Source organism: Python bivittatus, unplaced genomic scaffold, assembly GCF_059951505.1.
Source record: "Python bivittatus isolate LINGU-HERP-01145 unplaced genomic scaffold, Pbiv_v1 ctg000850_np1212, whole genome shotgun sequence".
Lineage (NCBI taxonomy): Eukaryota > Metazoa > Chordata > Lepidosauria > Squamata > Pythonidae > Python > Python bivittatus.
Genome location: NW_028277112.1, coordinates 60,234,927 through 60,252,804, shown reverse-complemented (window position 1 = coordinate 60,252,804; position 17,878 = coordinate 60,234,927). Strand labels below are relative to the sequence as shown.

General features: G+C 39.7%; 2 long non-coding RNA genes across 2 annotated transcripts in view; one reads left to right on the top strand and one right to left on the bottom strand.

Moving 5' to 3' along the window:
* The window catches only part of LOC112540185 (uncharacterized), a 56,372-nt gene extending 49,225 nt beyond the window's left edge, over window positions 1–7,147 (bottom strand). The window contains exons 1-2 of the long non-coding RNA XR_015793718.1: window positions 6,431–7,147; window positions 3,127–3,238 (exon numbers count right to left, since the gene is read on the bottom strand). This is a non-coding gene — a long non-coding RNA (uncharacterized LOC112540185). The remainder of the gene's footprint in view (window positions 1–3,126; window positions 3,239–6,430) is intronic.
* LOC148213856 (uncharacterized) overlaps window positions 2,746–17,878 on the top strand; it is a 52,961-nt gene continuing 37,828 nt past the window's right edge. Inside the window, exon 1 of the long non-coding RNA XR_015793720.1 lies at window positions 2,746–2,911. This is a non-coding gene — a long non-coding RNA (uncharacterized LOC148213856). The remainder of the gene's footprint in view (window positions 2,912–17,878) is intronic.

Sequence of the window (17,878 nt, the reverse complement as noted above, 5' to 3'; positions counted from 1 at the left end):
CATACAAATCTGGATTCTCTCCCTTCCACCCCTGCACCAATTCCATAAAGAAGAAAATGGGTGCCTTAAAGAATTTCCTGCTCTTTTTGGGGAGGGGGAGATGGTGGGAGGAACACGCAAAGACACTTTTAAAATGTTTATCGATGTCAGTAGGACATGCAGCCGCTATACTTTAAAGAAAGCAACTCTGGATTGACAGCACTGAAAGATTGGGTGCTAAATTTATCTGAAGAATTTACTGTGAAACCCTTCAGGGCAAAATGTAAATAAAGCAAGGTATATAAATCCTGGGCTTAAATCAACAGTACATGCAAATAGGGAGTTCAGGTTAATAATCTAAGGAGCGTGACATGCCCGAAACCAGACTCAGCCCACCACCTATGTATTGTGTCCAGACAGGTCCTTGAGAATTATTCCCTGATCAATTTTTTGATAATGGCCCATTAGGAACTCATGGTGGCCACTTGAAAGAAAGCCCAAATGGCGCCACCCCCAAAATATATATATTAACTAATGCTGTATGGTGCACTGGAGAGATATAAATTTCTATTTTAATTGATTCCACCCTGCATATATTTAGTGACATAGGACACTAGCTATGGGAACACCACTTCAATGCAAATCGGCCTCTTAATCCTTGAGGCCACCATCATCTTGCATGATAACATTGGGTATTCGGTGTATCTCCCATTTTTGCTGACCATGGATCCCAAGCACCTGACAGACTACAATGTACAGCTGGGAGGTTTTATGAACAGAGTGACTATTTGTGGATCACTGTTAAAATAAAACCAGGAAGTAACACCAAAAGATGATGTAGATTTGCATAATATTAGTATACATTAATTATATTTCGTTTGGAAATAGTAAAAGTTTTCTAAAAAATACATTGCCTCCAGACATTTTCTGGCCAGATGACTTGGGTGTCTGCTCAGTCTGCTGTATGCATGTTACTGTTGATGGGCCATGCAATGGTATTGCTTTCATTTCTGCAGTTATTTTTAAACCAGCTTGAGCCATATGGAAGCCTTCAAACAGAGGATGCCTTGAAAGAGAGTACTATTCTTTGACAATTTATCAAGTAGGACACATGACTACCCTATTTCAATGTTCCACAGTGGAAAATGCAGGCCTCTTACTGAAAAATGTAGCGATCGCATTGAGGCATACTTGGTTGATCTTGAAAAAGCTAATTAGTATTGGACCTAATTAGCACTCAGGTGGAGGGCAGCCATGAAATTCCATGGCTACAGACCATCCTGGGAAGTTATTGTGTTTGTTTATTCGTTGCAAATGCTTCTATATTGCTCACCAGAGTCATCTTCACACAGGTTCATCTTGCCTTAGATCCCAAACTCACATTTACTAAGCCATGTTTTTAAAAGCTTCTTGAAAGCTAAGACTGAGATTGCAGTTCTTGTTGTGAGAGCATCCTACAGGACAGGGACCTCTGCAGAGAATGCTCACCTCTGAGTCCCTTCTTGTTGCACCTCAAAGAGGTGGGAACTCTTAGCAAGCACCCATCCAAAGGGACACCTTGGGTGGGCAGATTCTATCTGGAGTGAGCGGTGTTGAAGATAGCTTGGTCCCTTGCAAAGATGATCACTGGTATCTCGAATTGCTCCCAGAAACAAAGCAGTGATCAGCGCAGCTCCAGTGATATTGGGAGATTACATGACAGTACCAGGCTGTCCCAGTGAATATGTGGGCCTTTGATACTCTTGATAAGAAAACAACATGGATTTGTCATATAGTCTCCAGGATTCAAGGTCAGCTTGAGAGCATCTTCATGAAATCAAGATGCATTAAAGAGAGTGGCTTATATGGCAATTCTGTTTCCACATTTGTATTATATCAGAAACATACTAAAATAGTGTCTGTCTATTAAGCAACTTGTCAGAGGCTAGTTATTCAGCCTGCCACTGTCACTGAATCAAATTTTCTCAAGAAAGTGAACTATTAGACAAGGAATTAATTGTAAGTCCCAGTTGTAAATTGGAAGTTTGTGTGGGAGGGAAAGTTGCAAAATTTTAATTTTTCAGCATTCTTTTAAAAACTCCTTAAAGTTGTTTTTCAAGAAATATGCTCCAGTATCACACAGGTGGTTGGTGTGGAGAAAGAAAGTGAAAAGAAAAACATATTTTCTGAAGACTGTAATTATAAGCACTAAGAACTGAAAGGGAAGTTGGAGAATTTAGCGTGGGGGTGATGGCAGTAAAACATTCCATGAAAGTCATATTGTTAAAAAAACAAAGGAAAGTGGAGTTTGTGTGGAAGAGCTGCAAAGGAAAAAGCTGGTCAAGGTAGATATTCTGAGGCTGGAGAAGGCTCCTTGTGGTGCTGTAGTTATGTATGAAGGGGATGTCATCAACAGGAAGAATGGCTGGATAACCAGCAGAGGGTGGCTGGCAGCAAGAGGTGAGGGAGGAGAAAGAGGGAATATAGAAAACTACCCCTGCAAAGGGCCACTGGGAAAGGCCTCCTTGCTTCTGCTTCCTTCTTGTCCAAACTCAAAGAGTTACAGAGAAAAAGAAACCTGAAACCCCTGGAATGTCCCTGCAGCTAAATCAGTGTAAGAGATGTATTAGGCAAATCCTACTTTCTGAACTTCCAGGAAGGCAGGGTGCACTCAAAGGTTTACTGAAGCCCTTGGAGGGACACCATACACAGCTGGCATTTGGCCTGTGAGGTCAGGTATTGTAGAACAACATTGTTTTCAAACTTTGGCAGTTAGTGTGAAGTTGTTGGCACTGCGTCAGCCCTCTGTTTGCTCAAATAGTCCTGGCTGAAGGAAGTCAACAAGGGCAGTGGAAATGTCATCATAAAGCAGAGTCCTGGAGAACCAGTTCTTTCATTCTCTGTTTCTCCTTTTCTTTCCCTTATTTCCAGCACAGGTAGAGAGATCAAGCAGGTAAGTAGCATGATCTCAACTGTACCAGGTTTATTTAAACTTAGGTCATCCTTCTGTTTTCAATACACCTTGGGCTCTGTCAGTCTGTCCAATCAGCTATCCTTTGCAAAGAGAGAAGGTAACAATTGTACACCTCCCTACTTTCTATCCCCACTCAGAGTCCTCCCTCACTCTGGCTCACTCTCTCTGTTTTGTTCTCCTTCCCCTTTCCTTACCAAGCAGACACATTTTCTCTTTCTCTTCTTTCTTCAGCATTTAAGAGTGTAGGTGTTCTGCTGAGCACAGCTATGGTTACACACCCAACGCCTTTGATTCTCAAGAGGATCTCTAGGGAAGAGGAGAAAGAGAAGATAGGACTACCATTTTCATTTCATTTCGTTTATTAAAGACTGGTGATAAATATGGGAGGTCTTTAGGCTGGGCCTATGTCCAGTGGTCTGTCCATAGTAGCCCCCCTTTTCTAGTCCAGTCCACACTCCACATTTCTGTGTAAATGAGTCTCCAGCTTTATTCAGAATAAAATTTCACCCTCAAATTAACATGGTGAAGAGAGGAATTGCTTAACTTGTAATTGGAGGATTTATTTATTTATTTATCGTATTTATATAGCCACCCATCTCACATAAAAGGGACTCTGGGTGATTGGGAAGCTAGAGCAGGTATTGGTGAGGCAAAAAATAGGGCACCATCTCCAGACTGTAATTATCTGGATACCCACTAGTTGGCAGCCAAGAGGTTTTTGTATCTTTTGACTGCCAACTAGGAGTTTTGCAACCCAAATATGATAGCCTAAATTAAAAGACAATCCATGCTGTAACTGAGGAACGTAAGAAATCTGTCCTGAAAGACATTTCACTTCTACTGAGGGAGAGAGAGCATAAATTTATGGAATATTCTTCCCCCGAAGTGAGGCTGGCTTCATCCCTTTTACCTTTCCAGAAGTCCCTCAAGACCTGGTTGTGAAATATTGAGATGGCTCCTGTATAATTAACACTTAATATTTTCTATTTTTTAGTTGTGCACCTTTTATAATTTTAAAGTTTTAAATAATAATATTAATACTTGTTTGTATATATTGTTTTTAGCTTTGTTGTATGCTGCCCAGAGTCACTTTTTTGTGAGATGGACAGCCAAAGAAATATGACACATAAATAAATAAATTAATTTTTTTTCCTGGGAACAATCAGTGACAGCAGAGAGATTTGGGGAAGCAGGCATATGACAAAAAAACATAACATCCAGCTGAGCAGAACAAGTATATTTTACTAGTGAGCTTAGGAGATGACAGGCAATGAAGGACTGTGTTAATGCTTTTGTTTTATTTTTTAAATACAATTTCATTTATACCTTTCTCACCCAAAGGCATGAAGTCACCCAATTAACATTGGGGGCGGGGGGGGGGGGGAATGCAAGAATCTGAACCTTAGTCTTTCCAGTCCCAGTCTACAATTGTTCTCCAGCCTTTCCCTTACCTGAGACCCTCCAAATATTGTGGACTTCAGTTCCCTTCATCTGAAGATGATTCAGTTTTGAGAAAGCTACTCTTTGAGTGCTGGACACTCCTATTTTAATATTCTTTTCATCCATTACTTACTGGTCTGTACAAATATTCCTGGCTGGGGACAAGATGTGGTCAAAGGATCAGATATAGCACCATCACCATTTTTAATGTTATGTGAACGTGAACTAAACTTATTCTAATAGCTCTGGATGACAGCTCAACAAGGACTTAGTAAACCTCCTATTTTTGTTGAATGCCCAGTACTGTCAAGTATCTGGTAGGAGGCCATAGTACATGACTAGTAGACTTACTTTGGCTTAGTAAGTCACCGTCTGCACAGGTATGCTCCATCTAAAGAGCAGAGTCTATGTAAGAGAGCCATGGTGCTTCCATTTTGCGTTACTTCATTGGGGTTCATTTCGCTTAGCATAGTGCTAATATTAGTGTGCTGAAATAAGGACAGCATGAAGTTACTGGCCTACTCCTATGCTTTTTCAATATTTCTGCAACTTACAAGAACATGCTCTTTGCAGCTTGTGGTAATTTGATTCCATTTCCTTAACTTTCCCTGCCTTCCTCAGCGTTTGAAGCATTTGACCTTTCTCTAGGAAGTTATTAATTCTCCTCCTCAGATACAAAATTATGATTTTATTATTATTTATTATTATTGTTGAACCTATTATAATCAATTCTGGAAACTCTCAGATGATGTAGATAAAGCTACTACTTGTGACTTGAATAGCTATTATGTGCTTAGATATATTGTGGAATATACTGAACTATTACTGTAGAACTGAACACGATCAGAAACACGTAGGCCTACTGTACCATGATATCAATGAGGAAATTGTGATTTTATTTTATTTTTAACACAATAGGAAACAGTAGTCTTATCCCTAAGTGAAAAAGACATAACAGCACATAATCACCAAAACATATAGCATGTAACACAAAAAATATTTTAGAAAGTTAACAAGCAGAAAGTTAATAACACTTTCCACTAGTTAGGACCTCAACATTATTTAGCCATTCCTGGCTCTTAATAGAAGAATATCTTATTAATAATAATATTAATATTCTGATATTGGGCTTCTTTTTCTACCATCGAGGCTACGTACATCTTATATGATGCAGTCAATCCAACATTTGTGCCCCACTTAAGGCAGGGTACATCATAATGCCAGCTGAGGCAGTCAAGCTCAGCTTGATACAGCCAGGGCTGGACCTCAGCTGAGGACCAGTCAAGGAATCCCTCAATGACAGGTTATGGGACCTCCTTTGCTCCTTCCTCCAACACAGTGAAAAAAGCAAGAGGCTGCTCTACCCAAGTATCTCCTGCCTGAGGTTGCCTCACTCTTCGTAATAGATCTTAGCTACAAAAATCCAGACAACCATTAGATGACAGAAAACAGCCCTGGGTTTCTGTATCACTTGTGGCTATCTCATTGGTCATCTGAGTTTCACAGTCCAGATATGGTTACCCTATTCAGTGCAGGCATACCCCTCATTATCCTGGAATCCTCCACATGTTTAAGGATCTGACCAATACCCAATCTCATGACACTTCCTGATTTGTGCCAGTTTTCCAGTGAGAGCTGACATTGCTGCTGATGCATCCCAGAGTCTATTTTAATAGCTTGCTAACAAAATCCTAAGATCTGAGGGGCTGAGGGCCAAACCCTGACAGCTGGCCTGCCTAACTTAGACTCCCTGACTGATTTGTCTTTGTTCCCAAGCCTCCTGGGCATTCATCTGAAGCAAATCCATATCAAGAAACTCTCTGGCCTCTCTTAGAATTAATCACATCCAAATCCACCTTTAAACAATGACAGGGTGGCAGCTCCAGCTGATAAAATCCACCTCCAGGCTGACAGTCCCTCTCCAGCACAACGTGCCAGAATTCCCCCTTCATTCTTTCTCTCGTGGCTCTAAAACAAAGCATCTGCCTTTTGAACATCCCCATCACTACTGTCATACTCTTGTGCAATTAAACAAAAATTTGATAGCTTAATACTTACTGGAGCTTCTGCATTTGTCTCTCATCTCTCTCTAAGTTCTAACTGACAGTTTTGCAGGGCGGGATCTGGACTCTGCTGGATTGCTTCCAAACAAGGAAATCAAGTCAATCTTTACTGCCCATTGTTCTTTTTTGAAAACACTGTCTTTAGACGTTCTACTTATGCCAGCTCTCTGTATTCCAATGCTTGGCATTTCTTTTCACTTCCAGATAGAAAACACTCAGAAACATTGAAATAGGAATTGGGGTTTTATCTTCACATGGGCAAGCTCTGATGAACCTTTGCACAAAAAGACTGCAAGTGAACTAGAAGCTATAGCAACAGCAAAACATAAAAAAAAAAAAAAAGAAGATGATTATGGAATCTATCCTGGAATGGAAGATGTGATTCCTGGAAAGGCAGCCAGTGGTGTCAATGGGGTGGGAGAGTAAGAACATTTGCCTTGGATGCAGCCTGGATAGAGAGAGAAAACTGTATCAAGGATTTACTTACACTTTTAAATATATGAATGTCTACTGATATTCTCAACCTTTGTAAAAATCCAAGGGTGGGTAACAGTGCTCTTAAAACAAAGAAAGCATCACATGAGGGAAGTTTCTTTCAATTTTGAGATTGACTCCTGGTGACTGCACGCATATGTCCATATAGTATTCTTGGCCACAAGATAGAAGTGGTTTGCATTGTGTTGTTCTGGAGCGGTTTTTTTATATCCCACTCTAGCCTAAAGCCTTGGCATTTCCTGATGGAATCCCATCCAAGTAATAACCTGGTGTGAACTCCACTTGAGTTTTCAAAATCAGCTAAGGTTGGCTATAAAAATAATACACATTGATAAAACTAATGCACATAAATTAAACTAATATAAGTAGAGAGGGAAAAAATATCCACTGGTCCAAAAACTTAGAAGACATCATTGCTTGTTTGCAAATGCTTAGATCAGGGTTCAGCAACCTTCTTCCGCGTAAGGGCCAGACATCACGTCTGTGAGTGGATGGTGGGCCACTCTCTCCCTGATGTGAATACACTGGCACTTGGGAGGACTCTTTGGGGTATCTGACATAGAGACATATTTCTTTCTTAGGGGAAAATAAGAGTGTGCTCTGCAAAATCTCAGGGCACCTCTTGTATTTGGGGAAAGACATCCTTATGGAGAGAGAAGGAAAAGATCTCAGTAACTGAAGGTACAGTAGATAGATAGACAGACAGACAATTACAAACTTGAATTCTTTTTTAGGACCACCACAGGCCTAAACTATTTAGGATCAGCTATGGAAAAGCAGAAGCTATCTACCACTTCAATGTCTTCATCATCATTTCTAAGATTGGCTGCTCTGTTGTCATCAGTTTGGTTTTTATATTTTTAGCCACATTTTTTTCACTGTGCTCCTTGACCTTTATTACTAGAACTTGCTGATCCTTTGCATTTTTGGCTATCAGACTAGAGTCATCAGCATAGCACAGGTTATTGATGCTTCTTCCTCCAATGTTAAAACCGCGCTCATCTTCTTCCAATCCTGCTTCTCTTAATATATATTCAGCGTAAAAGTGGAATAAATAAAGAAGAGTATACAATCTTGTCTCACTACTTTGTCAACCTGGAGCCAGTCTGTTTTGCCATGTTCTGTCTGTACTGTGGCTTCCTGACCTGGACAATGAGATGTTCTGGGATTTCCATTTTTCTAAGTACATTATACAGCTTGGCACGATCAACATAATCAAAGGGCCTGCTATAATCAATGAAGCACGTACTGATTTCTTTTTGTTATTCTTTGGTGTTCTTAATTATCCATAATGTCTCATGTTCCTCAGCCTTTTCTAAACCCAGCTTGAACATCTGGCATCTCTTTTTCCATGTAGGGCTCTAATTTGCATTGGATGATCCTAAGCATTATTTTCCTTTAATATTGTGAAGATAGGCCTCTCCTATCACATTGCAACATAAACTCCATTCCTTTTATACTTGTGTCACAATGTTGCATGCAAGGAGGTACAGGGTGGAGCTCGCATCATGCTGTCACAACATGTTTCATCATTTTGATGAAATCTCAGCTTGCTAGAGATCCTAAGATCTAAATATACAGGTAGGCTGATATAGGAAAAAAGTTAAATTATATCACTATTTCTTTTCTGTATAGAATAATTAAACACATTTTCGTAGTGCTACTGAAAAGTCAGATAACAGAATGGTTAGAGGTTGCGGCAAAATGCCATCCTTCCCTTTCATATTGCCCCGGAGCTTTCAGTCTAAAAAATGCAGCATATTCAACTACCAGATTGAACCTTCGGAAGGAACCAGGAAAATCTCAGACTTGGAATTCTGATACTATTAGATGGAGTATTCTTCAGATCCATACTTTTAAAGTGCGCTGGTCACAGGGCATCAAACTTCACGCATATTTATGTGGCAATAAATATTGTTTAAAAACTCAATCCCACATTCAGAAACATCAGAAGCTTCACAGACTTGACAGATCTGGATAAGGTGCTATATTGCAGATAAGAAAGAAGTCAGATTGTATATATGCAGAAGGTTTGCCTGCTACAGAATACAAGAATACTAGAATCTAGACAGATAGATGAGAGAAAAAGAGAAAGAGAGACAGAGAGAGATGTCAGCCCCAGAGTTTAAATCCTAGATCTCTTTATCCCATCCTTTTCAGTCAATGGCCTTTTGGCTATTCTTCTCCTGGCCTTGAGAATCCAAAATATCTGTTCCATGTTTACATAACAGTTCTTTCTGGCCTTAGAATAATTGGTTCCTACTTCTCTAACATCAGCCTTGCAATGGGTGTGTATAAAGAGGGAGGAATGTAGAATTGGGTTTGTTTCTTAAGGGGCCATGCTAACATTTATTAATGGAGAAAAAAGTGACATCTCATTTTCCTGATAATCATTGGGGTGAAAAGGAAAACAATTGTAAATAGTGTTGGCCAAATTTTCAATTCTTCTGAACATCAAATAAAAGATGTGAAACTAGCTTACTAATCTTTTTTAGCTGCTTTAATATATCTAACTGGGAGCTGTACCATCTGGAGACAAAATCATAGAATCAGAGAGATTGGGTTGTTCTTCAGTACATGGGGTATTTCATTATCCTGATACTTTTGTTATTCATGTTTTAATCCTATTATTATATTCAGGTCTGTAAGCCACTCATGGTTGTGACTGAAGTGGCCAAAAAGCCTAGTGAGTAAGTAAGCATACAAGTAAATAACAAACAAACTTACTACCATTTCCTTCTCAACTCTGAATGAGAGTAACCATAAACTGCCACTTCCTCAAAATTTGAATCTGGACCAGTTGAAAGGTGAGATAATGATCAGTTAGGGGACTTTCACTGGTGCTGTCCTGTCAAAGATATATTCTATTTACAGATACATTCATCTGGCACTGGTGTTGCTACATTAACATTCTTAAATGTTTAATAAACTCTTTAAGTTATTACTCTTGTTTCTCTGTTTTATTTGCTATGTTATTTTCTCATTTGATTTTATATATATATATAATTTTTATTGAAGTCATTTTTAAAAGAATAAAAAATTTGAAAGAGAAAAGTAAGGAAAGTAAAGAAAGGTAATAAGTGAAAAAAAAGTACAAAGAAAGAGAGAACAGAAGAAAGGAAGGAAAAGAAGAAAGAAAAGAAAAAGTTATAAAGAAGTGGCTTCCAGTCTTCTTAACAGCAGTTACAAGTAGATTTATATTTTACCCGCTCTATCTAAAGTTACAACATAAATTCCTTCTTTCCATAGTGTACCCTTTCTAATAATCAAACCCATAAATCACAAGTTCATTTTTTTTCCAGCGAAAAGTCCATAAGGGGTTTCCAGTCACTAATAAATGTAGTTATTGTCTTTCTCTAATCAAACAAGTCAATTTTGCCATCTCTGCTAATTCTGTCACCTTCACCATCCTTTCCTCCTTTGTGGGTATTTCAGAGTCTTTCCATTTTTGTGCATATAAAGATCCCAGAGCAGTTATCATATATAAAAACAATCTTCCATAATTCTTTTCTAATTTTCTATCCATTAGTCCTAACAAGAAATGGTTTGGTTTCAACTGAATTCAGTTAATCTTTAAACTTCTTTGTATCACTGTATGTATTTGAACCCAACATTTTCTGGCTTTTCTGCAAGTGTACCAGGCAGGAAAAAGTGAGCCTTCATATATTTCCAACATAAATTTGAACTACCTTTATACACTCTAGATAATTTTTCTGGAGTCATATACCAACGGTACATCATTTTATAAAAGTTGTTTTTGAAATGATAACATAATATAAATTTCAGTCCTTTCAGCCACATATTTTCCCATTGTTTCATCAGTATATTATGTTCAAAGTTCTTGCCCCATTTTATCATACACTCTTTCATTTGTTCTTCCTTTGTTTCAAATTTCATTAAATTAAAACATTAATTTTAATTTAATGTTAGTTCCTGGATTTTAAATGTCTGTTGGGTGCATCTGCTGATAGAAAACTTTCTGAAATACAGGTAGGTCTCAATTAGTATGGTTAATGAATCCCATGAAATTGTCATGTGATTGAAATTTGCACTTTTCAAAGTGATATTTCTATGGAAAATATGGTAATTGGTTCCAGCTCGTTGGAAATAGGCAATGAAATTTTTTAAACAAATTTTTATATGCATATTAATAAAATATTAAAGAATAAAAAGAATACAGACATAATTTAAATTTATGGTTAACAAAGTCACAGAGTAGTTATAAAAAGCAAAATAAAAACAAAAAAATTCTACTGTAGATTCAGGCGTTCCAACATCTCACCCTATTTTAGCACTGCTATGACCACATTCATGTCATTCAATTACAACAAATTTTGCTCTAATATAATAACAAGCCTCTTCTTTTTTAAACTTGTATTGTTTTCCTCTGACAGAATCTTCCTTTCCTCCATTTTGTAAACACAAAGATGAGCAGTGTCTAAAACCCCAACTGCAACTGCCCACGCACACAGTAATCTTGCATTAACTGAATTTTGGGTTGCATTAAATGGGACCTGGTATCAATTTACATTAAGCACTAAATTGAATATTGCATTATTCAAACTTGCACTAATCACAACCTATGTCAGCCTTGTGAGGTAGTCCAGACTAGGAGCACACCCAGAAGAACTAGCTCTACTTTATTGTAAGATTACATTAACAGAATCGTGCAAGTCTGAAAGTACATTTCTCCCCCATCACCTGTACAGCTTAAAAGACTAGGGAGAGTCCCTTCTGAGACATTTGCCACGCCCACATTCCTGCTGTGGGCTAAGCTGCCTCTTATCCAACTGTTGCCCTAGCTGCAGCTTTTCCCCCTGTCTCTCAAGATCATTCCCACATACCATTACAACCTACCTGTATGAAAAGGCCTAGCTGAAGGCTATTTTATACTATCAGCATGACTCATTTTGCCTTGGCATTATGAGACAGGCTCAAGGGTGATGCAAGAGATGGAGGGGGGGTCAAAAAGTGTCAAGATCATGGCCTCAACTACACGATCAAAAGCCCTGACCCTTTTTTACATATGTTCCATGTAAAAATGGGGCGGGGCTTTATTAACCAACTTGACTTTTTGACACTGCCCCCTGGCATACTTCCCTGTGTAGGCTAGCTTGGGGACCTTAGGGAGCATTGCAGAAGAGGGTCAACTATCCTTTTTCCATGGCTCTCACCAAGCCTGATATCTGCTACTTGCGCCATCTGCCTCCATTGCCTAATGATAGGGCCTGCCTACTCATGAGACAGGACAAAAAAGAAAAAGACTCCTCTGCCTATTCTCCATACACCATTCATGATTTTATGAAGTCCTACCATATCCCTCCTCTCTCCAGTAATCTTTTTTCTTATACTAGAGCTCTGCGTTCTTACTGCATCACACTACGTTGGTGAATCAACAGCATGGGAAATTACTATGTCTGGACAAGTTCTGAGTCTCTAAACAAAAGAGAAAAAAAGAGTTGATTACATACATCAATTAGCTGGGTAGACACAGAGCTATAAGAGAGTTTTTAACTAGCTATAAAAATGCCCTGCTTGTGCTGGGCACCTCCTTCTCTTGTATATTTGATGTCCTCAAGCCATGAACTGTGCAGCTATGAATAGCAATAATCAAAGCTAGTAATCCTTTTATGGTTCCTAATTAAACAGCTCTTTGCCATATAACAAGCTAATATTATTAGTGTTATTTGTGTCTGGGTCACATTCAAAGGCCTCCTGTTATGATTAGGGTCTCACTGCCATTGTATGAAACCTTCTCTGCAGAATGCAAAAATCAACCTAACAGGGCAGTTTGGCCAAGAGTGTTGTAAAGATAACAACCCGAATAGGGACTTGTGAGAGTCTACCACAGCTTCACATCTCTGGCAATTCAAACGATGGGAATCCAAGACAAAGAAGATAATAAACAAAAACTGGTTTACAAAGCCAGGCCAACTTGGAATGATTGAAGGGAGAGTCTAAAATGAAGCAAGGGCCACGCTATCTGAGTTGGAAAGGAGAAAGAAAACAATTGTTTACCTTATGTATTACTCTAGCACTAGGTTTTAATTACAGGAAGAGAGCAGGAACCTTAGGAATAAACCTTAGGAATAATCGAACCTATTTCTGAAAAAGTTTTAAAGGTAAATCTACATACATCTAGGAAGATAGACAAGAAATCAAGATCCCCTAGCTTGCATTACACTACATTCCCATGACATCTCCTCATATTTTCTAACTATAACAGTTTGTCCTTCATGCTATGATTTACCTTGTATTTCCTGTCCACATCAGATATATTCCCCACCAGCATCATAATCGAAGATAACTGCAACTGTATCTTATGGGGGAAGAATATGACACATGATTTCTGGCTTCGGTCATATCCCTATGTCACATCCTTTATTGTATGGTGGTTTTGAGCAGAAGTTTAGTATTATATGTAATGCTAAGGCTATATGGGTCCTTGAGCAACCACATTAAGATATAGCTCCGTAAGGCCAGAGCTCCGTGGTACAAGGCATGTTCAAAATGGAGAAGATTTATAGAAATGTAGAAGGCCAGGATTCCATATGGAGACAGCCTTGGTCATTCTTATTGAAGGCGATAGTAGAGCTGGAATGGAGGTGATGCATCCTTCCTCATGCTGCTTGAACTCTCAGCGGCTTTTGTTAATGTTGAGCATGGTATCCTTATGGACTGGCTGCAGAGGTGGGGAATTAAGGACACCATTTTGCAGTGGTCCTTTTCCTTTCTCTGGGGCCGGTTCCAGTTGGTGTTAGTGGGGAGGGGAGGAGGTCACTCCATCGGCTCCGTCTTTATGGGGTGCTACAGATGCAATGTTCTCTCTCCTCCTGTTTTACATCTACATGAAACTGCTGCGTGAGGTTATCCAGCGGTTTGGGGTTAACCCGGGCCAGCAAAGGAAGCTGTCAAAGTCCTTTTCCAGTGCTGGATGCCATGTGGGCCTGGATGGGAAGGAACTGGTTTTGACTTAATCCTATCAAGACTACTGTGAATATTAGGGCAAGCTATATCTGGGGATTCTCCATCTCTAATCTTGGATGGGGTAGCACTTTCCCATTCAAGAGTGGTACTCAGTCTGGGGATCCTCTTGGACTCATTTGTTGTTGTTTAGTCGTTAAGTCGTGTCCGACTCTTCGTGACCCCATGAACCATATCGCGCCAGGCCTTCCTGTCCTTCACTGCCTCCCTGAGTTTGCTCAGTTTCATGCTCATTGCTTCAGTGATGCTATCTAACCATCTCATCCTCTGCCGTCCTCTTCTCCTCAAAGAGCAGGTAGCAGCTGTGTCCAAGAAGCCTTTTGCACAGCTCCACCTGGTGCACCAGTTGTATCCTTTCCTGGATCATAAGGCCCTTCAAACGGTCACTCATTCCCTAATCACCTCACGGCTCAAGTTTTGCAACGAGCTCCACACAGAGCTGCCTTTGAAGATCACTCAGAAACTTTAGCTGGTCTAGAATGCAGTGACACAGGCAGTGATGGGCGTGCCTCATTGTGCCCACGTGACATCTTTGCTTCACAAGCTGCACTGGTTAGCAGTTTGCTTCTGGATGTGATTCATGGTGCTGGTTATTACCTACAAATCCCTATATGGCATGGGGCCAGATTATTTGAAGGATTGCCTGTCTCTCATGATTTCTGCCCAGCCAGCATGTGTCAACATTGCTGTGTGATCTGGGTCCCTTCAATTAAACAGCGCCATATTATGGGACCCAGAAAGCATGCCTTCTTGGTCACAGTGCCTGCCCTCCAGAATGGGATCCTCCCTAAGGCCTTCAGAACCCTAGTGGTGTTCTGAAGGCCTTAAAGGCCTGGTTGTTCTCCTAGGCATGTGGGGTGTGTTTTGTACATGTTTTTTTATTGAGTGGCTGAATTTTCATCTCATTTATTTATCTTGTGTTGTGTATTTGTTTATATTCTTTTGTTATGTTGTGAGCTGCCCAGAGTGGTTTGGGTGTCAGGTGGTGCCTAAATCAAATAAATAAATAAATAATAAATACATAAATTCATCGTCGTCGTCGTCGTCATCATCATCTTCATCTTCAATATAATAGACTGAGTAGTCACACTGCTTTCTTATCAAAAGAATGGCCATCTGAAGTGATTTAGAAAGACAGACCTTGCTGCAGTAGCCACCAGGAAAACTCGGCCCTAGGAACCGTAACAGAGAGATAAAGTTTTTCACTGGATTAGAAATGTAAGTTTGACTCAGTTTTTCCTCTCAATAGCAGTTCTAAACTATAAAAAGGCAGGAGGGATAACACAGCATCAGCCCAAGATGAGGTAGTGGAGCAGTCCAGATGTTGCGGAATGACAACTTTAGCATCCCTCACATCCCCCAATTTACATTTCTTTAATTAAAATTAAATTATTTATTCATTTATTACAAATTTTTCTAGGCTGCCTCAGTCATACAACCTGCTTATTACCCTTGTTCTTACTGTGCTCCCTTTCTAGGGTATTCAAATTATCATCCAGAAGCAATTTTTGGAATCACTCTGGGGATAACACCCAAGCTTTAGGAGATGTGCAAGTATTTACTCCTTCTTGAGAAACTGCATACATGAGAAAGCGCAGTAGAAGCTTTTATTTCCTGTTACATTATGTAACATTAACTCTTTCCATCCTCATCATCACCACCATCACTACCGCTATGACCACGTACCCCCAACCTTGGGTAACTTTTCATTTTACAGCCTGCCTATAGTCCCAACATGACTAACCAGCTGGAATGATTGGTGGCCTTTAAGATTATACAGGCTTGTAGTTAAGTAGCGAGATTAATGAAAAAAGTGCAAGGACTTTACAGTTTTTTGCTTGTTTGTTTATATATTTAATTGATTTATATAGCTGCCCACTTAGTGCCTGACTCAGGGTGGCATATAACATTAATGAACAACAGTAAACTCAATAAAAGCCATATAAAAAAATAAAACATAAAAAGCAGTGCAGAACAGAAACATATAAACACATAAGTGCTGGGGAAAACGCAGCTAATAGGTCACCCTGCTCTCAGATTGCCAGGCAGTTCTTTAAAGGCTTTTCAAAGGCAGGCAGAATTGGGGCCAGATTATCATCATCCTCAGCCCTCAGTAACTGGGTTCACACATCACACTAACCATGGTTTGTTTATAAAATTGATTTTCAAAATGTATAGGCCCCTTCCATCAAAAAACAAAACAAAACCCTAAGGGGCGTATATAAGCACAATGATGTAGTCCTCTTTTATTCAATAAACCACAATTGACTGGTTTGTTGAATAAAAACAAAAATAAATTGTACAACATTTTAAGTGAACGCCAAGGAAGACCCATGAAGGTTTCTGGTCCTGGATGAATCCAATCACACAACACCAGCAAACAAAGTCTTGGTAGACAATAATGACCCAAATAATTAAATCATTAAAAACCAACCAACCAGTATTCCAGTCTCTATATTGCATGTCCCTTCCACTCCCTTTCAATATTTTGAATAAAGAGGCTTGCTAACTTCCTGCTCCTAATTTCAAATTCCTGATATGTTGCACCTGCTGGAGTCTAATTAACTCTACCTGTGCCTCTGTAAGCACTCTAGCGCTACAAACATTAATTTGGTTATGTCGGATATATACACATCCACGCTGCAGTATAAACACACATTTCTTATTTATTGCATTTCTTCAGAGTAATTAACATCTCAGTAAACAAAACGAGGAGGATATTTGCAGACCAGCTTTTGAGAGGGCAGAGGAAATTGGTTGGTTGGTTGGATTTAAAGCCTGATAGAGACCAGTGAAGGGTGGGAAAATCGTGGTTGATAGCAGCTGGGGAGAAATTTTATAAGCTGGGGATGGCAGGAGGGAAAGAACAGGGGGCTAAGGGGGTTACAGTATAGACCAGTGTTTCTCAACCTTGGCAATTTTATGATGTGTGGACTTCAACTCCCAGAATTCCCCAGCCAGCATGGCTATCTGGGGAATTCTGGGAATTGTAGTCCACACATTATAAAGTTGCCAAGATTGAGAAACACTCGTATAGACTAAGGCCATGTTTCTCAACCTTGACAACTTTAAGAGATGTGGACTTCAACTCCCAGAATTCCCCAGCCAGCATGGCTGTCTGGGGAATTCTGGGAATTGAAGTCCACATCTCTTAAAGTTGCCAAGGCTGAGAAACACTGGACTAAGGACTTTTCTTCATGGCTGAGTTAAAGGGCTGTCCACAAGTTCTTGAGCCAGCAGAAAACTATACCTGCATAAAATTTGCTGCCCCACTAGCTATCCCTATTTGCTATCCCTATTCAGCCATAGGATATATATCAGCAAGGGATGCTATCTTTATTTATAGGGCATTCTAAGGGGAACAACTGGTGGATTGCTCCAGATTTGTTTTCATCCTCTCTCAGCAAAGATCTTCTGAGAGGAAAAAACAAACACACCTACCGATCAACCTGGGATGACTCTGAAGATGGAGAGGATGCTAATGTTGATAGATAGCTACCCTAGCGAGGGTAGCCATCTGTCAAAACTTGCTCTATTTGGGGACAAGTGTTTGAGGGCCTCTATCAGCTGATAGCTGGACTCCTTTTGGACATGGGTTTAGCACTATTCCATAAGAGCCCTAAATTTATGCTCAGAAGAAGCTGAATATGGCTTTAGTGCTATTCTAGGAAACCATGTGGAAAAGGAACCCAGAAGGGAGAGGGATGCCTATATCAGCCTAAATGGCCAATTGGTGCTAGGCTATTCCATCCCCTAAGGGTCACCCAGCTGAACTGCTGATAGAATGGTTGAAATATGTCAATATGTATTCGTGGCAGAACTCTGTGACAGGGTAAAGGGAAAACCACTATTTTTACGCTGGTATAGCTATACAGTGGTACCTCAGGTCACGAACTTAATTCGTTCCACAACTCTGGTCATGACCCGAATCAAATTTTCCCATAAGGTTCAATGTAAATACGGT